Consider the following 19,718-nt stretch of genomic DNA (forward strand, 5'->3'; position numbering starts at 1 on the left):
GTGTATTCTCTAACCATAAAAACAGGACGGAACCGTATGCAGGTTTAGAGATATTAAAACAAGTCACAGGTTTTGTGGTTTGTAGACTGAGATGGTATTGAGTTCAATACATGTACCATTTCGTTAGAGCTTTTATACTCAAGAGGCTTAGTGTAAACCGGCTAAATGTTAATAAATGCATAAAAAGTACAATTGAACTGGACACAATCTTTCATGACATAGTGAAATGTCGTGGATGTTTTCTGGGACTTTAAACTTACCCAAACTTTGTAATTACATCTTCATGGTTAATCAGATCATTTATCACTGGCAACACAAAACAGGGTCTGAGAGGTGCAGGGCAAAGCTTGTTTTAAAAAAGTTATGTATAACCTTAAAATGCACATATATATATATCTATTTATATAGATATATATATATAAATCGTCCTTTGCGAGCTAAATTGAATAATCTGATTCATAAACACATTTTAAACACTGAGTCACCTTAAAACGTTGCCAATCCCAACATGTTTGCATGATATTTGACTCGAGCACAGTTTGAGCAACCTAAGCACCCCAGCAGGGAAACTGAAAAGCCCTGGCAGCATTTGAGCATGGAAAAAAAAAAAAAAAAAAGTTTTACACACAATGGCTCAGGCCCCAGCCCAGGCCTGCAGCTCCTCCCCAGAGGTGCAGAGAACTTTTAATCTAATTAAAGCAAGACTGGGAAAGACAACTTGAAAGATAAGGGTGCCATAGAGAGTAGGCTGCCTGGCACCACTGCAATTCATCCTTCTCAGTCACGAATGCAGCTAGTTATAAAGTCCTTGAGGATGACGAGGGTGCACACAGGAATGCTCCACCAAGTGACAGTTTTAAATGGCAGCTTGGTTTGACAGCTGCAGTCTTGTTGAAATTGGTAACACAATCAAAACAGTGGGATTTACTAAAATCAAGCAAGGGACAATTGTGGGATTTGTTGTCCTGATGCAGTAGAGCAGTCAATAAAAACACAACAACCAAAAGAGCACAGACAATGTGGAAGGTGCCTGTCTTCTTAAATAATTCCTGGAATAGATGGAAATATAACAACAGTGAAAAATCACAACTACTGGCTGGAATAAAATAGCTGTGAACCAAACTGCATCATGAAACCATTGTCTAGAACAATGACAGGTAACATGGTCTTAATTGGGATTTGTTGTTTGTGATGCATTATAATCAGCTTTTCTGCATCCATTTGAATGTTTAGTGGTGGTGAATGGGTAGATGAGTACAGCAGAGTGAACTTTTAACTGTATGATCATTGATGCCTTTCTAAACCTATATCTATTTTTAAAAAAGCTGCTGATTTGAGTATTTCGTCGCTCAGGAGAATTTTTTTATTTGAGTTGTTTATGCCTGATGAGTCCATAACAAGTCTTTTAAGTTTGTTATGACATGTTTATTTATGCTGGATATTAAAAAAAAATGTATTTCCAACACACAGATGTGGAAATAAGATATTCTCCCTTCTTTCTTACCCTTATAGTGCCAAAACTAATCTGCAGCTATATATGTTGTTGAAGATCGGAGACAGTTCATTAAGATGGATGACATAATGGTGAAGTGAAGTCTTGATCGCCAAAAACGGACATAAGCCCCGCCTCCTTCATGCGAGTCTGTAAGAAATTGATCAAATTAAAAATTTGGTTTAATTGGTTATTTGATGCTAAAAACCAGCAGCACAAGGTGGTGGCATCGTGCGCAGGATATTTTAGCTTCATCTTCGTGCAATAAGAGGAAGTTGAGGAGATGTGTCGTCCATCTTTATAGCTACAGTTCATGATAAGGAATTGAATAAATCCCAGTGTATGGACTTACAATTAATATATGAATGTAATGCAGCGTAATGACTTATGTGCTGTCAGGAACAGTTTCCACAGCTGAAAGCGTCGGCTGCATCTTACAGACATGTGGCGTAAAGGCATGATTGTGGGTAACTGTCTTAATTAAGCTAACAATGGTTGAATGGATGCATTAAAGACAGACCTTAATTATCACAAGAGGTGTGCAGCACGTTTGAAGTAACAGATCAAAGTAAACTGATAATTTCTTCGGTATTCTGCTTTGACTTTCATGTTCACTTAAATTTTTCTGGATGACATGACAAGACAACTCTTTTGTCCCCATCACAATAATTCAATATATATATATATAAATGACGTGCTGTCAAAAAGAAGATAATTTGGATACTTTCCTACAGAATGACACACTGTGTTTCAGAGACAGCGCTTACAATGTACGATAGCAGGCAATACAAATTCTACAGACAAAAACTTCTTGTTCGTTTTATTCCCTAACACTCTCAGATAGTTCCAAGCTGTGAATGTGGCTTTCATGTATTACTCGCCAGGAGGGGAAAGCACAGCAGGTAATAATTCCTCCACAATATGTAATAATAATTAGTAATCTCCATTGTGCAGCTGTATGGATATTTGCTGCCCCGTAAAACAAAAACCCTGCTCTCTGACACATCTCATTATAGTGACACTACATGTTTGTGGAAATACTGGTGAAAAGAGCTCATATACTGTGGAATCATAAGACAGTGTGGATGAATATAAATAAGCAATACGGACCCATTCTGAATGTCTTTAATCATAATGTCAGGTGCATGATGATTTTATTTACAATGCATGTTTTTACTGCAGTCAAGCACTCACCATGTACCCCTCTATAAGACTGAAAAACGTTTGTATAAAAGCAATTAGGGTCTATCTCGAACGCATTCATCCAAGCACTGCAAACTTAATTAAGAAAGCTACCCACAGCTGTGCCTATGTGCCACATGCAAGACAGATGCCACAAATTTAACCTTTTAGCTCGGGCTTCGACCAGAAACAGAGCACTTATTGTTCCATAAATACTGATATCCCACGACCCTCTCAAGTCCGTTTTATGTCCAGACACATTGATTAGCTTCTAATGTCCGTCTGACCAAAAAATTAAACAGCGCGTTGTTCATAGAGAATTCCTCACAGCAGCGTCTGGGGGAGTTTATTTGCCCTTTGACGCCTCTTCTGCCATTCGCAGGCGCCGATGTCTTAATTATGATGATGGACCTGATATTAATTTGTTTGGAAATTAGATAATAAGCATGTAACATCATTATAAGTTCCACAGCGTTTCAGTCTCGACATCGTGACTGCAGTCAATTACTTTGCCGATTGCAAGTTACAGTGACCTTATACGAGCTGACAAATGGCCAATTCCTTCACACCCCTCTGCTTCCCAGCATGCTTTGCCTTTTCTTATTTACTGCCTACTTTCTAAATGCCACATTTGTTCCTGTTTATTCCCAAAGAGGCTTCTTTTGTTTCTTTATTTTTTGCTTTTTCATTAAGGCTACTGACTTAAAAGTCAAATATTTGCTTCAAAAATAAATATGTCTGTCTATTGAAAACAAAGACAATATGTCTAGTGTATTAATATTCTTTCAGAGTGAGAGGAGACATATGTTTTTTGTCATTTGGGTGAACTGTCCCTTTGGATATAAATGGGAAGTTACTAATAAACATAAATATAATATCTGTATATACAGCAGGTGCCATGTTCTGGAACTAAGTATAGTTTAGACTGAGTGCACTATATGATTTTTATGGTAGAGTAAACCATAATCACCTGTACCAACAAACTGATAATGGCCTCTGCTTGGCAGGGTTCCTAGCCCATCTCCTTGGGGTAATGACCCCTCAGAGCCACTGAACTTGCTGTGTAGGCTTATGCTACAGTGCCTGGAGTCTACCGTCCTTCACACATGCACGAGGGGTCAGGTTCACCTTCAGTCAGGCGTTAAAATGAAGTCCACTCCCTCACTGAGCCCATCACTCAAGACCATTCCGACTCCCAATTGAACACATAAAATGCGGTGTTATGAGCTGGCTGCATCATATATTTCCCTGTAAATGGCTGAACACTAAGTCCATTTTAAAAGAAAGAGGATTCATGACGTGAAATATGGTGGAGGAAGAGATTCCTTCACCTGTTTAAAAATGCAAAGTTGTCGAGTACCTCGGTCCTTGTGGAGATTGAAGAGTGAGTGTGCTCTTTTCACCACAATATATTCATCAATTCTGTCTTTGTTATAGTTCAAGGATCAATCTCTTTGCATAGCCCTCCAAGCTTATACATACAAATGGATATGCATTTCATCAGAGGGATTAGAGCGCAGGGTCAGCTGGAGTGCAGCGCCCCAGTTGTCTGAATTCAGCCACTTGCTCAAGGGCACTTGGTGGTGGATGGTGGATGTAATACCCTCTGGTTGCAAGCTCAGAAATACACCTTTCTGTCAGCTCCAGGGCCCAAACCAGCAATACTCAGATTATTGGTTGACCTGTCTTCTTCAAGAGAAATCGGGTTATAGTAGCCTTCTAACGTTAGTAGACTGTGGCCTCATCAAAGGAGCAGATCTAAAGTTTAGATTATGATTACTTCGACCAGTCAATCGAGAAGCAAAACGTTGATAATTGCTTGACATAACTCATTCAAAAATATCAATGCAAGTGTGACAGAAGTTTCTCAAATATGATTTTCTCCTCTTCCATTCCTTTTCTTTCATAGTCCTTTTGTCACAGTTCCCAAAAAATTGGCAGTCGATACCAAAACCATTAAATATATAACAAATCATTTATGAAATAGTTTTTTTCAGTACAACTACAGTTATTGCCTGATGGATACTGAACAGTGTGTGTGTGTGTGTGAGAGAGAGAGAGAGATTCTTGGACCGGGGCCATAGGATATGTGAGACTGAACGATGATGGTCCACTGCTCCTGCCCAGGAAACTGCCTCCCTCTCAATCACCTTATTCAAAGTGGTGTATGCTCGTCAGGTGCAGCATTGCTCCTCTCAGTCTAATTTCCTGCATGACACAGGCCTATTTGTTTTATTACGGTTGTTCCACTGGCCATTTACCCATCAGCCCTTTCTGCCAGCCATTATATTCACCTGCACTGGACCTGGACCAAACCAAAAGCAACACCATGTCTCTTCTTAAAGACTTGTTGAAGATGCTAAAATATGTATTTTTTAGCCGTTCAAATAAATACTTTATTAAGTTACTTATTATTATTATTATGCTATAAGAATTATACAGTATGCTGCACTATAATGTGCATTAACGTTTTACTCTTTCAGTTGAACACACAAGCTGTCCAGGTGCTTGTGTTTGGCAAGAGGTGTTTTAGGACATGACACTATGTATACTACATGTATACTCCAATCAAATCTAGAGTATTTCTGCAGATATATTATTTTCAAACAAGCCTGTATTTCAAATGTTCATTTCTAACTAACCTTGAATATGGAGCCTGCACTGGTTGCATGACATCTATCTGTGTACAGCCAGATCCCTTCTTACTAATGATTGGTATCCCTGCTTCTTTTTAACTGTGTTGTAAGAAAATGCTTCACAAAATATTTATTACCCCTACATCCTTCTCCATCCCTTCCACTCACACCTGCTGATCCCAGCCATTTTGTCCAGGCGTGGATTTAGTCCTCAGTTTGCTGTGCCTGGTGCATTACTGCACATTAAAGGCAGAAGTGGAGGGAACATAAACATGGTCCTTGTGGTTTGAAAGACATCTGCGTTATTACCCCATCACCTCATCTCCTGCTGCAGATAGAGTGAGTGGAAGATGTGCTTATGTGTGAGAAAGAGGGAGTTGTTTTAGATATACACACACTGAGTTTTCTAAGTGGGTTTCCTCAATTAAAAATCAATAGTTGCTTTCAAAACAACATATCATGGTTTCTATCTTAAAGTGGGTACAGAGGTCAGGTTTGGAATCAAGGATAATCCTCCTGAGAATGTACATAACAACAAATACCCTTATGCTGCAGGTTAAGTGTGTGCATGTGTTTGTGTACTGAACATATGTATATTTAAGGGGAATACATAATGTACACTGAATGTATAATTCAGTGGGCGAGGATGGAAAAGGAGACAGATAACCGTCAGACAGACACATTGACCCTGAAATAACTCTGGACTCATTACGCTGCTTCACATTTCATATTTCTTCTTTCTTTCTTTGTCCCAAACTCACAAACATTGCACAGACCCAAAGGTTGCATAAAGCCCCGAATACACACAGATCACGGCATCCATAAATAATACAGCACACATAAATTAAACATTGAAGTTGAGTTTGCGATAGCCGCTCACTGTTGGCCGACTAAGACGCCTCATTCTCCCCCTCCAAGACTTAATTAGAAGCATTGCGTTTCCTGCATGGAAAACAACAGGAAAAAAAAAACAAACAAGCACGGGGGGGGGGGGGGGGGGGGGGGAGAGAGAGAATGCCGCAGGGAGCTTAGCCTTTGATTTCCCACAATGCACTCTGTTATTACAGTTTGCAATAATTGTGGTCTGTATGAGAGGACAAAGCCTTGAATGGGAACATCTAATCAACACCTAGTTCCTGCCCTCGTTTATTCACCTGCCTTATCTTCAAAGGTTAGCCCTCCCTACCTTCTCCTGACAAGCCTGCAGTTCTTTCATGCACATCGGTTTGCATTTATATAAAGGCTGAGCAGAGGCAGCTCAACTGGCCCGGTAACCAAGGCCAGTGCAAACATGGAGGGCCAGTTGACCTAACACATGAGAAACCGCAAATTAAATAGACAAGAACATGGAAATTATATCTGCAATGTAAATGTTGATCTATTCAGGGATAAAATACATTTTTTTTACCTCCAGGAGGTTATGTTTTAGAGATTGATAGAGATAATAATAATCCAGATCAATTGAAATTCAATAGATTTTGTTGGTTTCAGTACCATTGTAGTTTACATTGTGTTTTATTTTTAATATCTATAGACCTATATGTTGAGGTATTGTCATCTACATAATCTGAAAATCATTAGACAAACTGTTTCCCCCTGTGAGGACGTCTAGTCTAGTTTAACGTTGGTAAATAATGCAGATCTGCTGTATCGTGGCTGTGCATATGTAGCTGTGCTCGGTCAAATGAAAGTTCAGCCTGTTAAACACCAAACAAACACTTCCTGGAGAAGAGATTACATGTTGTGCTTTTGTCATATGAAAAGTTTACAGACGTGTTACAGCATGGTTGTCTAGACAAGGAAAGCTAATTGTTTTGACTTAAAGTAATATGCATTATTTATGCTCTTTGCATTCCAACAAATCATGGTAGTTTTACTTAAATGTTTGTTGTTAGTATGATACTTATCACAGTACTCGTACCACAAATAATTTGATCTTTGTCATTGCCTTTTTCAAGCTGGGCTCATTAGGTTTTATTAATTCAATCTGCGATCGTCTGATATGATACCATCTATCATATCAAGGGCACAAAAGCACACGTCCTTCTCCGAGCTCATTCTTAATTATGGATTTGGTGATATGGAGACTGACATTTAAGATGTCTTCACGTCTGTGTATTTGTGAAAGACCTGAATGAGGCCCATCTGGTCGAAGTAGGGCATTGGGGATGACAGTGCGGCAGCATGTTAATATGTTCTCTCAGAGATGAGGGGGCCGTCGTGTTAGAGAGACGATGATGATGGCGCTCTCAGTCACATTCGCTCACTTAGCAAACCTTGTCTCCTCTTGATCATTCTTGACAGTAACAAAAGGGGTGAATATTTTGTAATCAAGGCCAAAAATTCTGATCACTGGTGGCATGTCCCTAATCAGTCCATAATAGCGTTCTGAGGACAGTGTCAGAAGATAATGGCAGGTTAGCCATAACAATGAGAGATGACTAGTTTCTTTCAAAGATATCAAATCAGCCCCTCAGAAGGATGTGACACGTGTTCTAAAAATCCTGCAGACACAACATTAATTGACTCGAGGGGACCTGCGGTGCTTGTGATTACCTGAGGACAAAGGAGAAATGACTTGGCAGCGGCAGCGTCATATCCAACTAAAAGAGTAACTTCAAAGTTGTGGGCTTTATTGTCAAGAGGAAGCTTGATGAGGATGTTCAAAGCAAGTTGTAGCCTCATCACAAGACACTTACTTTGTTTTCTACCTTTATAGTGGCTTAATTTATGCACACTCATCCCACATGTACTGCTACTTATAATTCCGCACAACAACAACAAAAGAAGATCATTTGGCATTATCTGCAATGCCATTGCCAAAGGCTTGAGAGAATATAATGATGAATCAATATACTTGGTGGCGATGTGAGTCTATTATGAAGAATAATGGCTCGTGTGGGCAGCACAGGAAGTATAATAGACTGTGATAATAAAGTGTTTATCATTCTTGTGAATGTGTCTTACTGGACCAGGAAAGAATACTTCTAGCAGATCAACAGTCCACCTTATAATAAAGAAAACAACTTTAACATCCACTTTGAGACCAGAGGTAAAATTTCTGACATTTCATAATTATCATCATGAAATAAAATACATATTCCAACACAGCACACATGTACTTCCTGTATGTATTTTTCCCAGTAAGGAGTACTTAATTACAGTTCTTCTATATAATGTTCCAGCTATAGGATAGGACAGAAATGAAAAGGAAATATTCCTATCTGCAGTGAGCAGTCCCGTCTCCAATCCAGTCTTCTTACTGTCAGGGATTTTCCTGCATTTTACTGCATAGAGAACATGCTGCCTCTGCCACAATTCTAGTACAGGTAACCACTTCTAGTGATCACGTTTGTCCCAGGCCAAATTCATCTCTAAGCTGTTGATTACTAGAAAATAATAGTGGTACGTCTGAATGATAGTCCCAGAAGTTAAGGGAAAGGTAACAAATACATTTGTAAACTTTGTCAATGTACTGAAAGCTGGAGGAGATGGTGAAGAGGAGTAGTAAATTACTGACAGGGCCTGTAAAAACTGTAAAAAAATGACTTATTTACAGTCCAAATATGTATAAAAAATCCAAAATGATCACTGTAAGTGGACTTAATGGAGCTGAGCATGACTCCCTTGTTGCCCTGGGCCTGGTGGCGCAGTGGTCGGGCTCTGTGCACCAGGCTTTCTATTACAACTCTGCGGCTGTCAGAGCCCCCCTCTTTCAGTGAGATTATTTTTCCTTTGTATATCTAAAAAGGTGCAGCCAGATCCAATAGTACCATATTCAATTGATATTGGGGGGAAATTGTAGGAAAAAAACAACGACAAAAACAACGACAAAAACAAATAAAGCAACTACCATCTGCAAATGTCAGCATCTGAATCTGTTATCCCTCTGGATAAACACGCATATTTTTTGCCTGAGCCATAATTAAAAGCTCTGTCTGAGTTTTTACTCTGGTGCGTGCAATGGGGTTTGGCAGGTGAGAATTTTGTGGGGAAACCCGCGAGGCATTTTGAAATACAATGTGCACTGACTGCTGTTCTCTCCCGACTGAGAAAATGAGAAGGTGGTGCAGATAAACAGGCCATTTCCTGCTGAGAGAGGATGTGGAAGAAACACACCTCATTGACCTAAGGGCCTGGTGGTGTGTTTACTTTTGATCCCTGCTTTTTATAATAAAACATCTCCTAGGAAGCATCACCTGAGACAGGCCTGATTATAAAGGTGGAACACTCTATATGTTTGGGTAAAAAGAAAACATAGCTGGTGGGGTGCAATGTGCTTGACTGATGTATGTGGAGTGAATAATTCACAATCAGGATGAATGGATTGTAAAAGTACAAACATATTCGATCCTACATAGGCGCCGACCCGCTCCTTAGCCAGAAGCACCATCACTCGGACATTATAGCATAAGACTGGAGCAGAATACATGAAACCTGCCAACAACTAAACAACAATCAATCAAAACAGGAGCTGGACGTTGGTTCTTCCGATACTGAGTGCAGAGTACTCCTTGGAGGAAGTACTATTTCAAGATGTTAAATGGTTATTTAGTATCACTCTTCATTTTGCTCAAGGATTTAGTTTTTCCACTTGCCCAATTACGTGGACTTTGTTCAGTATTATAGAAAATCAAGATATTGTCAAACTTGTCCTTAAGAGGACCTGTTTAATCTCTTTGGTGTATTCTCTACTTATTCTATAATCTAGATATATTAACATTGTTTAATGTGCAGGTATTTCTGTATATAAATGTGTGTACCAGCCTACTCTTTGGCATTTAGTTATTTCGTAAAATCAGCAAACTGCATTTATAATTCCATATGCATTACTCTTTAAAATCTTTTGAGATTAAAACAACTCAGTGTCAATAAACTATATGAGATTCACAGCTGTAACCCATTTTGTTGAAGCTCAGTCATTCCTCTTCTCTAACTTGCTTTATATTCAGGCTTAGAGTTTATGCGATCTTTGAATTTTATATCTCTGCCTAATTTACTCCGGTGTCTTTTGTAGCAATTGTAGAATAGGGTATGCTTGTTATGAGCATTTGGCTTATGTAACTTTCCTTATTCATTTTTCAGTGCTAGTGTGTTTGTGTGTGCATATGTCCATGCATGTGTCTTTTTAACTGATGAACTGAGATTTTCAATGGTATTGTTTCGTTTCCATGTGTTTTTGTTGGTGAGTTCTGATCTTCTTAAAACCCTCTTGTTATTTTAATCTCGGGAGAAAAACCTCTGTGTTATCCCTGTCAATTATTATGTCTTTTCTATTTATTATCAATTGAGAGAACAAGAGAACAAGAGAGTATTTGTCTGTGTATATTTAAAGACCGGTCTTACTGAGTGGTGTTGACTGTCATGGAAACTCAGTCCCCCATGATGCAACCTGCTGAAACGTCCACTCAGTGGTTGATAACTTTACAACGCTCCCTTGGGAGTTTTATTATCTTTCTTTCTCTTAATTATTTAGAGATTTTACAGTTTAAAAGCTAATTAAATCTAACAAGACTTCAGTGCAAACAGCAGCAGCTGGATGATCAGCCTGTGCATCCAGATGTATATGGAGAGGAGAATAGACACATCAAACTTTGTCTCAATAACACTTCCTCTGAAGAAACACGACATCTTGATTTAGATGCAAAACACAATCCCATGCTCGGCTGGCGCCTCCCATGAGGAGCCAGGAGATTAAGATTTAATGGTGATACCGAGGGAATGACACTATCTGTCTGCAGCCTCCCATCTCTTCACACAACATCACCTCTGTTTCATTTTTGTCGTTTTCTTTCCCCCAAACACAGATGCATACACACTTCTCTTTCATGCATACGCTCAAGCATGCACACACGCACAAACACACACACACACACACACACACACACACACACAAGTATGTGCATGTCCCCCAAGGATGCCTGCAAATGCACACACGCTTTGCATATTTAGAGACTCACATGCAATCTAAAATCTGACTAAACTTTGGCTAGTGGCAGATGACGCCAACTGGAGTTTGACTTGTAAATTAACGCCTGTCAAGTTGATCTTTTTGTTGTGTGAATACTAGATTTGGCTTAAGAAAAGATGGAGCTGCACTCAACGTGCTGGGCAAAACAAACATGCCTGAAGGGGATGCTCTGCTCTGCACTGTTTAAGAGTGTAACGCACAATGCTGCTGTCATCATAACAGTTTTAATTAGATGAAATGTGACATTTGAGAATGGCAACCGCTGCCCTTCAAGCGTATATTACCAGCATCTACGTATAGCCTCTGTCAGTATATACTTTCAAACTGAATCACTGTATTGCACCACATTATTTTAGTATATCTCTTTCATCTTTAGCGTGTGCTAAGTGAAGGAGGAAGCCAACATCACACACACACACACACACACACACACACACACACACACACACACAGACTATAGCTACTAATTGTACATCCATTCATTCCTACGAGCACTTTTAGAATATTCAGTTACAACCACCTTTGCACATTCTTGTCCTAATGTTACGAGGGTGTAATTTGCTCCTGCCTTCAACCACCAGACCCCATCCCTTGATATTTGCTCCTACCCGTTGATGTGACCCATAGGAGTAAAATAAATACTTCCTGAAGCTTAATAAACATATATAATAAAGGAGCTTAATAAACATGGTCAGGGTTGTGGGTCATTCTTGATTGATGGAAACAATCTTGACTGACACAACATTTACTGTACTTTGCAGTCAATGAGCTTGTTGTGTTTTCGTGAGAAGCTGTGAAGAGTTCATGTACGTCACCCTAAATCTAGAGTGCTCCTGATGTAATTGAAAATCCAAGGTGACAAAGTGGGAACTGTTTTCCTTTAAGGACAACCATCCTGCTGTTTTGACATGCTTGTCCTGGCTGCATTTATGAGGGATCAAGGCATTATTCAGGAATGATTAGTGTGCTGACGCTGCATCAGAGGACATCGACTCAACAATGGAATGCGGTGACACGCAGCGCATGAAGCTGAAGAAGCTTGAAGACTTGAAGGGGTCGAGTTCGAAATTGGCATCCAACGAGGTGCTTTACAATCCTGTGAGTTCCTTTGGTTTATGAGGTAATGGAACGCTTATGTGCTCAAAGGATTCTTTGACTCGAGGTCAAAGTTTCAGCGAGACTTTTCTTACTTTCTCTAGTGTCCACAACTGAAGACATTGAAGTTGAAGATAGTTACAGGTAGTGAGTAACATAACCTGTCATCTTGACCTAACAGAGACCAGAGTGGCTCTTATTTGTTAATTTCTCTTTAGCAACAGGATGGACGTAAAAAATAATGAAATCTTCCAAAATGTTCTGTGGAACAAAACAACTAAGACACTGTAAATGTCTGATGCTTACCACTTTGAGAAGTAATCATCCCCTCAGCCATGGCCTATTCTTCTCTCTCCTCTGTGGATGTGGTCGTCCCAATTTTCTGTCTTTTATCTAGAAGTAGGGAAGACGCAGAAATGAAAAGAGAAATTATAGCTAAGCTCATAAGCCACAATGAGAATCGATACACAAAGATCACAATTTCAAACATCTTGAAACCCCAGTGCTTAGAAATTAGACATGTTGGACACAACAGAGATAAATAGTACAAGAAGTGATGGCACATTGACGCTCCGCTGCGTGCTGAGCTTTCAATCCACGTTAAATAAATCCCATGGTATTCACTGTGTTTACTCTTCCTTATTTCAACCTCAGCACGCCTCACTGAGTCCATGGTTACATTTTTATTTAAGTTTGCAGGAACTTTCTGATATTCCCCGAGCAATACGTGACCTACACAATGCACGCTGGCCGCCGCCGCCGTTACTTTCTGTACTGTAATGAGTGCGCTTATCCAGACTGCAGGAGGAAACACAGAGGTGGTCATTATGCAAAAGGCGTGCCTGAGTTGGTAATGCGACGATGGGAGAGAGAGAGAGAGAGAGAGAGAGAGTGGAGAGACAGTTTTCTCCTCCAGTCCAAAGGCAGAGAGGTTAGAAAAAAAAAGTTTGACTCAGGACACTCTTGTTAAAATCACTCTTGACACCCGGCGCTATTAGTACGCCATTAAGAGTTCAAGGACAATAGCCGTCCTGTTTTTGATCATTTATCCGTTGGATCCCCTCGTTAAGCCCGAACCCAGTTCCTAACAATGGCCACAGAATACCGATGGGCTTGGAAAGGGAGATTTTGTTGAATTCACAATAACCCCATTTTTTCTGTCCTCGATGTTACAAGCGAGCCAAATGTCTTTGACTTTTCCAGATTGACAATTGAATTAGTTGATGTTGACGCAGGCCTCCCAGTAATATTATCATGACGATATCAGGCACCAATGGTACATACTAAAAGGAACGCCTCTTGACATGGGTGTTGGCCATGCTAGCAGTGGATGGAGCTTTCTTATTGAATTCTGTGTCAGCATTTGAGCATGTCCTTTGAAAGCTCACGGAAATGGACTTAACGGAGCAGTGCCGCATGAAAACTTTGAGGGCAGCGTAGCCAATAGTTGCTGCAGGGATGTATATGATATTACTTCGCCCGGGCACAGGGGCGAGGACTTTCTTAAGAGGTCCATTATCCCAGCGTCCTCCACTATCAACTCTGCGCTGTCCCCTAGTGGATTTATTGCCAATGTAAGGGATGCATGAGAGTACGTGGGCAACGGCTGTTACATCGTTTGAAATGGACATAACTTTTTTTATATGTAAAAGTAGCATAAATGAGTCCTTCAAATTAACTGCAAAAAAGCTTATCTTGAAAAATGATTCCTTTACTTTTAATGCAGCTCCATCAATTTAACAAATAACTTTGAAACTCCAACAGCTTCAGGTGTACTTTTGAGATCAGAGTTAATTTGCAACGTTAACATTCTGATAAATTCTGGTTAGAGTTAGCAGCATTAGCAGTTAAATAAGTTTGATGTTTTTATTATATCCTTACAGCTAATTATATTTTTACATTTGCAACCTGCATTTGATGAGCATGTTTGTGGTTTTCAGAGTAAAAGAAAAAAACTGTAATTTTTTGTGTAAAGACACAAAAAACTTTAGATGTTGTCTGGGGTCCATCGTGTAGATCTACTCTAAAGGCAATGTTGTGCCCAAATAAGGCCAAACAATGGCATGGCAATTTTATTGTAGTATATACAAGCAACATCAAATGCATTAAAATAGCCCATGAATCAAAATGAAGTGACCCTGATTCAGATTGTACCTACAGATCTTTCATGGACAGTCTGTCATAACGCTGCTCTCAGAAAAACTGTTCCCATGTCTGCCACAAGCTCGGCAATGAGGACACATTTGCCAACTGGAATCAAGATGCACACCAATCAAGACAATAGCTGTTCTCTTAGTGTTTCTCCTTAATTATGGGACCATTAGGTGTCTTAATATGCGAGAGCACCTGGATGTTGTTACAGACATCAGAGCTTCATCTGCATTTGTTCTTAACTACCACAGCCTGCGCCCAGATAATTGGTACTTTATTTTGTGGTATGGTGTGTAGTGAGGGACAGAAATTGGAGGCATTTTTCCCCCTCATTGATGAGTAGAAAGTGAGAAAAGACAAAGTTTTTATAAACAGCAGGATTCTTTGTGTAAAGCTAATTGCATATGTAAGAACAAAACTGATTAAAAAATATAAGTTTTGCTTTATATTAAAAATGAGATGTTTGTGCACCCTGAATATAACAATGGAAAGTAAAGTATTTAATCACATTTTAATTACAATGAGTCACTTTAAGTAAGGTCCACTGTTAAAACATTTTATTAGATCGTGCTTAGGTGAGCACTAACAGACCCCTTAGTTATGCTGCTTTAGGCCTCCACTGCTGGGGGAACTCCCATGATGCATCGAGCACTTCTCTCTGTCTCTCCGTGCGTTTATATTACACCACTGCAAGTCAATAACTATTTCCTCTCTCTTGTACTTTCTGCTTCCACTCTCTATCCTCATCCTGCAGGTATCTATGATTCCAGAGCTGCAGGGTCAGGAGTTGCCAATATCACTCAACCATAATTATTGTTGTTGTTATTATTATTATTACTAATAATTGGTGTTGATTACATTGTCACTGTTATTATTGATAACACCTTTACAGCTCTGGGTATTGTTATTATTGTCATTACAACAACCAGTCTGACAGTCTACTACAACTGCTCCTGCTCCCTCTTTGCTCTTTCTCCTCTCTTCCCTCAGTCCTTCCCTCACAACCTGAGGTGGCGGCAGATGGCCACCCACCTTGAGTTTGGCTCTGGTGGAGGTTTCTTCCTGCTAAAGCTTCTTATGGGAACTGTTGGGTTTCACTCTACATCTTGTAATGTCTCGACCTCACTCCGTAAAGTACCTCTCGATGATGTATGCTGAGATTTGGTGCAATGCAAAAACCAAAATGAACTGTGATTTATTTATGTGCCTAGCCTAAAATGATCAAAATTTAACTATATGCCAAATAAACTCATCCCTCTGATCCAAAGTCTTCCCCTTCAATGTCACAAACACACAGCTAATAAAGCAGAACCAATTACTTTGCACAGCTGGGCATCTTTTATATGTTCCTTTCGATCTTGAGCATTTGATTGCTTGTAAATACACGCCTGATTTATACTTCTTTACAGTGTAAAACGCAGTGGGCCCAATGACAAGAAAGCAATTAATCACATTATAATGCCAATTAAGAAGTTGGTCTGCTCCAGTGAGGGTAGAAAAAAAAAAAAAGCGAGGGAATTGAAGATGTGAGAGAGTTTCCCTCCAGGAAGTTAATGTGAGCCATTAAATTACATCCATCACTCCCACTCCTCCACACAGACGATGTTTCACATGTAAGCACTTAAGAGCTGTACAGTGAGACAATTTAAATCCACTGGACTCTTGTTACATAACCTTTTTCTTTTTTTTTGTGTGGCTGATTTGCATTTATTGTGTAAGGGCTGAGATACTTATCACCATCAAACGTGTTAATAATAACAGTGGATGCTGCTAATATTATATATTTTTTATTTTGCAAAAACAATAAGTGCTCAGTTTCCAGGGTAATCAATAAAGAAATTCAATATCACTGTATATACCGAATACATGTCAGTGCAGGGAAATAGTTAGAAGTATTGAAGAAAGAGTGTACGGTATGTTCCAACCTACATTACATCAGATGATTTAAAATAGCACAACTTCAGTGGGGAAATAGAGATGACTCTGGGGAATTGATACCTAGATAGACTAGATCATTGAGATTTGAGAAACTTTGACGCAAACTTCATTACCTTGTCGTTACCCTAACCCATGACTTAACTCGGAGCTCAGTCAGGTTAATTTGGAATTGAATTTGATATATTATTCAAGCCCAAAGGTGAAAAATATGAATCGCTAATGAATTAAACTGAGAGATAGTATATTATGGAATCCAAAAAAATGTTTTTTTCCACCATTGAATTATGCTGTAATTTGGATGCAAGCTAACTAGCACTACTATTCTCTAGAGTTAAGAAACTACCAACTTTCTGCATCCACCCTCTAAGTCTTAAGGGCATAAGAAGAGAGATGGACTTTTGCGTCTTGCTGTAAGCTAACAAGGTGCTAAGTATCTCACCGAACATAAAATCAATGAACCGTCAACACAGTCAATGCAGTGTGGGGATCTTTGCATACAAGATTTGGTAGCCTAAGTGTTGTTTTGCTAAATCAATAACCAATCAGCAATGTCTAACACAAGTCATGTCCCAGTGATGGAAGATAGACTGGCATTACTGTTGCCTCTAAACGCATTGACATAGGTTACCGTCGCTTTTTGCTAAATGAAGTTGGAATATAGATATAGTAACTTATGATTAAACTACTTCATTTAAAACACAAAAGTACAATTGACGAGAGGCTTGAGCAAAGGTTGGCAATACCACAACTACGCATGGTTTCCCAACTTTCTTACATTAACATTTATGTTGATGATTGATAGAAATATTCAGTATTTACTTATTTTATTATTATTTCTTTTTAACCCATTGTCATTTCATTGATTTAAAAAGTGTCCTTAACCATGTATTTATCATTGAAACCGATAAACCTTAACGAAGTAAAGATTATGACCTGTCTTGACCTTAATTTTAAGCAGTTCTTGGGACTAAACCTTATAACACATTGTTGTTGCCATGATGATGCAGGTCTGATACGCCTGCTGCCGTCATGGCCCCATTTCAGGAGCTGCACCTATGGGCCATATCAAGAAATATTCTTTCCAGTTGTTCGAGATGGAAAAAAAAAAAAACCCTCTTCACATCAATCTTTGATGGTTAGTTTAAAGGATTTGGGATTTTCACAGGTCAGTTATCCACCTGGCATCAGCAGCAATATGTCAACTCGAGCAGCGACTCAAGGTGTTCCAAACCTAAAGTAGCCTCAGCACTAACACAACCAGCTCTACCTAAGAAGTAAGGGAGAGATGCTGTTGCTCTTTCATAAACAATTTTGACTGAGCTTTCAAAATCATGAAATATAAAGTGGAGACACACCTCAAGGCTGAAGCAACTAAAGCTGCCTCATCTATAGCACATGATTGGAGGCAAATACTCAGAACTATTCAATACTAAGTACTATTTTCATCACGTGCGGGGATCCTAGAGAGTGGCATCAGTGAAGTAAAGTCTTTTGGATATTTGTCATCAGCATATCACCGAGCGATCTGTATGTGTACATTTATTTGTGTACATGTACATTCTCATTTTTCATCAGACAAATGGTCCTGTTTTATTTTCTGTTTATTGTGATACAAATGCTGTTTGTGTATTTGTCCATATTCCGCATGTGTGTATTTGTTCGATGTGATACACAATGTACATTTACACACAGACTGTATTTTGTTTCCAGAGTAAGTTAAATTTGACGGGCAGCTCCTTGAGGGTCTTTGCATCATGTGGAACCATTTTGACTGGCCTCGGCTCCAGGGGCCTCAACGTGACTCCGGAGAGGAAGAGAGCGAGCCGAGTGACTGGGTTTGTGGTGAAGGGAACTACACCACCGCATGCTGCCTATCCGTTCCTCTTAGCCGACTCAGTGGCCCATAGCTCGCCTTAATGAAATGTGGCAACACACACAGACACATGTAGCACGTCGAATCTAATTAAACAAGAAGGCACAGCCATCTCCTGCACCCCCTGGTGGCATCATGCAATTGACTCCAAAAGGTTGTTCTGTAAAGGGTAACTAAGAAAGTCAGGAACAATAGTGTCATAGCAGAAAATAATCTAACAGCCCAACAGAATTAATGTTTTGTGCAGATTATGGTTCTAGTTGTATATTTAAATTCACTTTTCTTCACAAAACATAACTTGTGCGACACATCATTTAACTTTACAAGGGGGGAGTCATACAGGGTAATGTTTTAATTCTACAGTTTATAGCTCAGACATTAAATGGAACAAATATGTGTTTGCCTTTGGTAGCGATTTAGTAGCTGTATGCATCTTCTCCTTTGAATGGTAGTTTACAGGTAGTTTTGTTATCAGTTGTCACCTCCAATCTTAAAGAACTTTGCAAAGTCTAGTGCAATATGTGAGTTTATGTTTGCCTTCACTTTACTTCATGCATGTATAAATATGCCAGACACAGCTGGTTAGATAGGTAAGCTTTTGCTGTATGGAGCTTCCATCAACCCTGCTTAATCATATGGTTTAATTCTTGTTGATTAAATTAAAGATGCATAAAAATAATTAATACGGTAATTTAACACATTTACACGTAATGACACACAATTAAATTGTTAATAAAACAATTACTGAAATGTAATTAGATCAGTACTTAAATGTTTTATTTCATTATTTGCTGTGTGTGGTGAATAAATTACCGATTTTTTTTTTCTTCAAATAATTGGTTAATGTTAAATGTTAATGTATTTTAATTTATATCACAAAACACAGGTTAACTATACAGAGTCGACTGGCTTTCTTGTATTTTCAGCACAGTGTTGCCTTTGTTGCTTCAACTTGGTGACGAGTGAGTTGGCGGTTTTCCTGTGGCTAGACTACTGTCTGGTTCACTAGCTCTTCAAATTGCAAACATAAATACATACTTTATCTCAACGATTTAAGTGCTTGGTCTGAAGTTCTTGATGCAAGTGCATTTAGGACATGTACAAATCCACTTTTGCTTGTTTAATGACAGATAAAAAGTTGCTGTCTAAGTTTTTACCTGGTCTCTTGTTTAATCCTGTGTTTGTCTTGAAATGTGTCTGTAATCAATTACTAATCACTACATAGTGATTTCACCATTTTTTTAGAGGTGTCCGAATGTCAAGTGAAGTTTTTCATCACCTTTTGTGCACTCACTGTTTCCAATACTGCATCATGAAAAATAGTGTACAACCGATGGTCACTAACCGAGCAATATCTACCATCATGCATTGCGTTTGTGG

General features: G+C 39.1%; 1 protein-coding gene across 3 annotated transcripts in view; it reads right to left on the reverse strand.

The window, feature by feature from the left end:
* Positions 1-19,718, reverse strand: part of lingo2 (leucine rich repeat and Ig domain containing 2) — a 190,003-nt gene that overhangs the window by 64,790 nt on the left and 105,495 nt on the right. For all 3 annotated transcript variants that reach the window (XM_020083732.2, XM_069531880.1, XM_020083813.2), the window contains one exon: positions 12,683-12,769. The gene's annotated coding sequence lies outside the window, so the exon portion shown is untranslated. The remainder of the gene's footprint in view (positions 1-12,682; positions 12,770-19,718) is intronic.

This window comes from Paralichthys olivaceus, chromosome 9 (assembly GCF_024713975.1).
Source record: "Paralichthys olivaceus isolate ysfri-2021 chromosome 9, ASM2471397v2, whole genome shotgun sequence".
NCBI lineage: Eukaryota > Metazoa > Chordata > Actinopteri > Pleuronectiformes > Paralichthyidae > Paralichthys > Paralichthys olivaceus.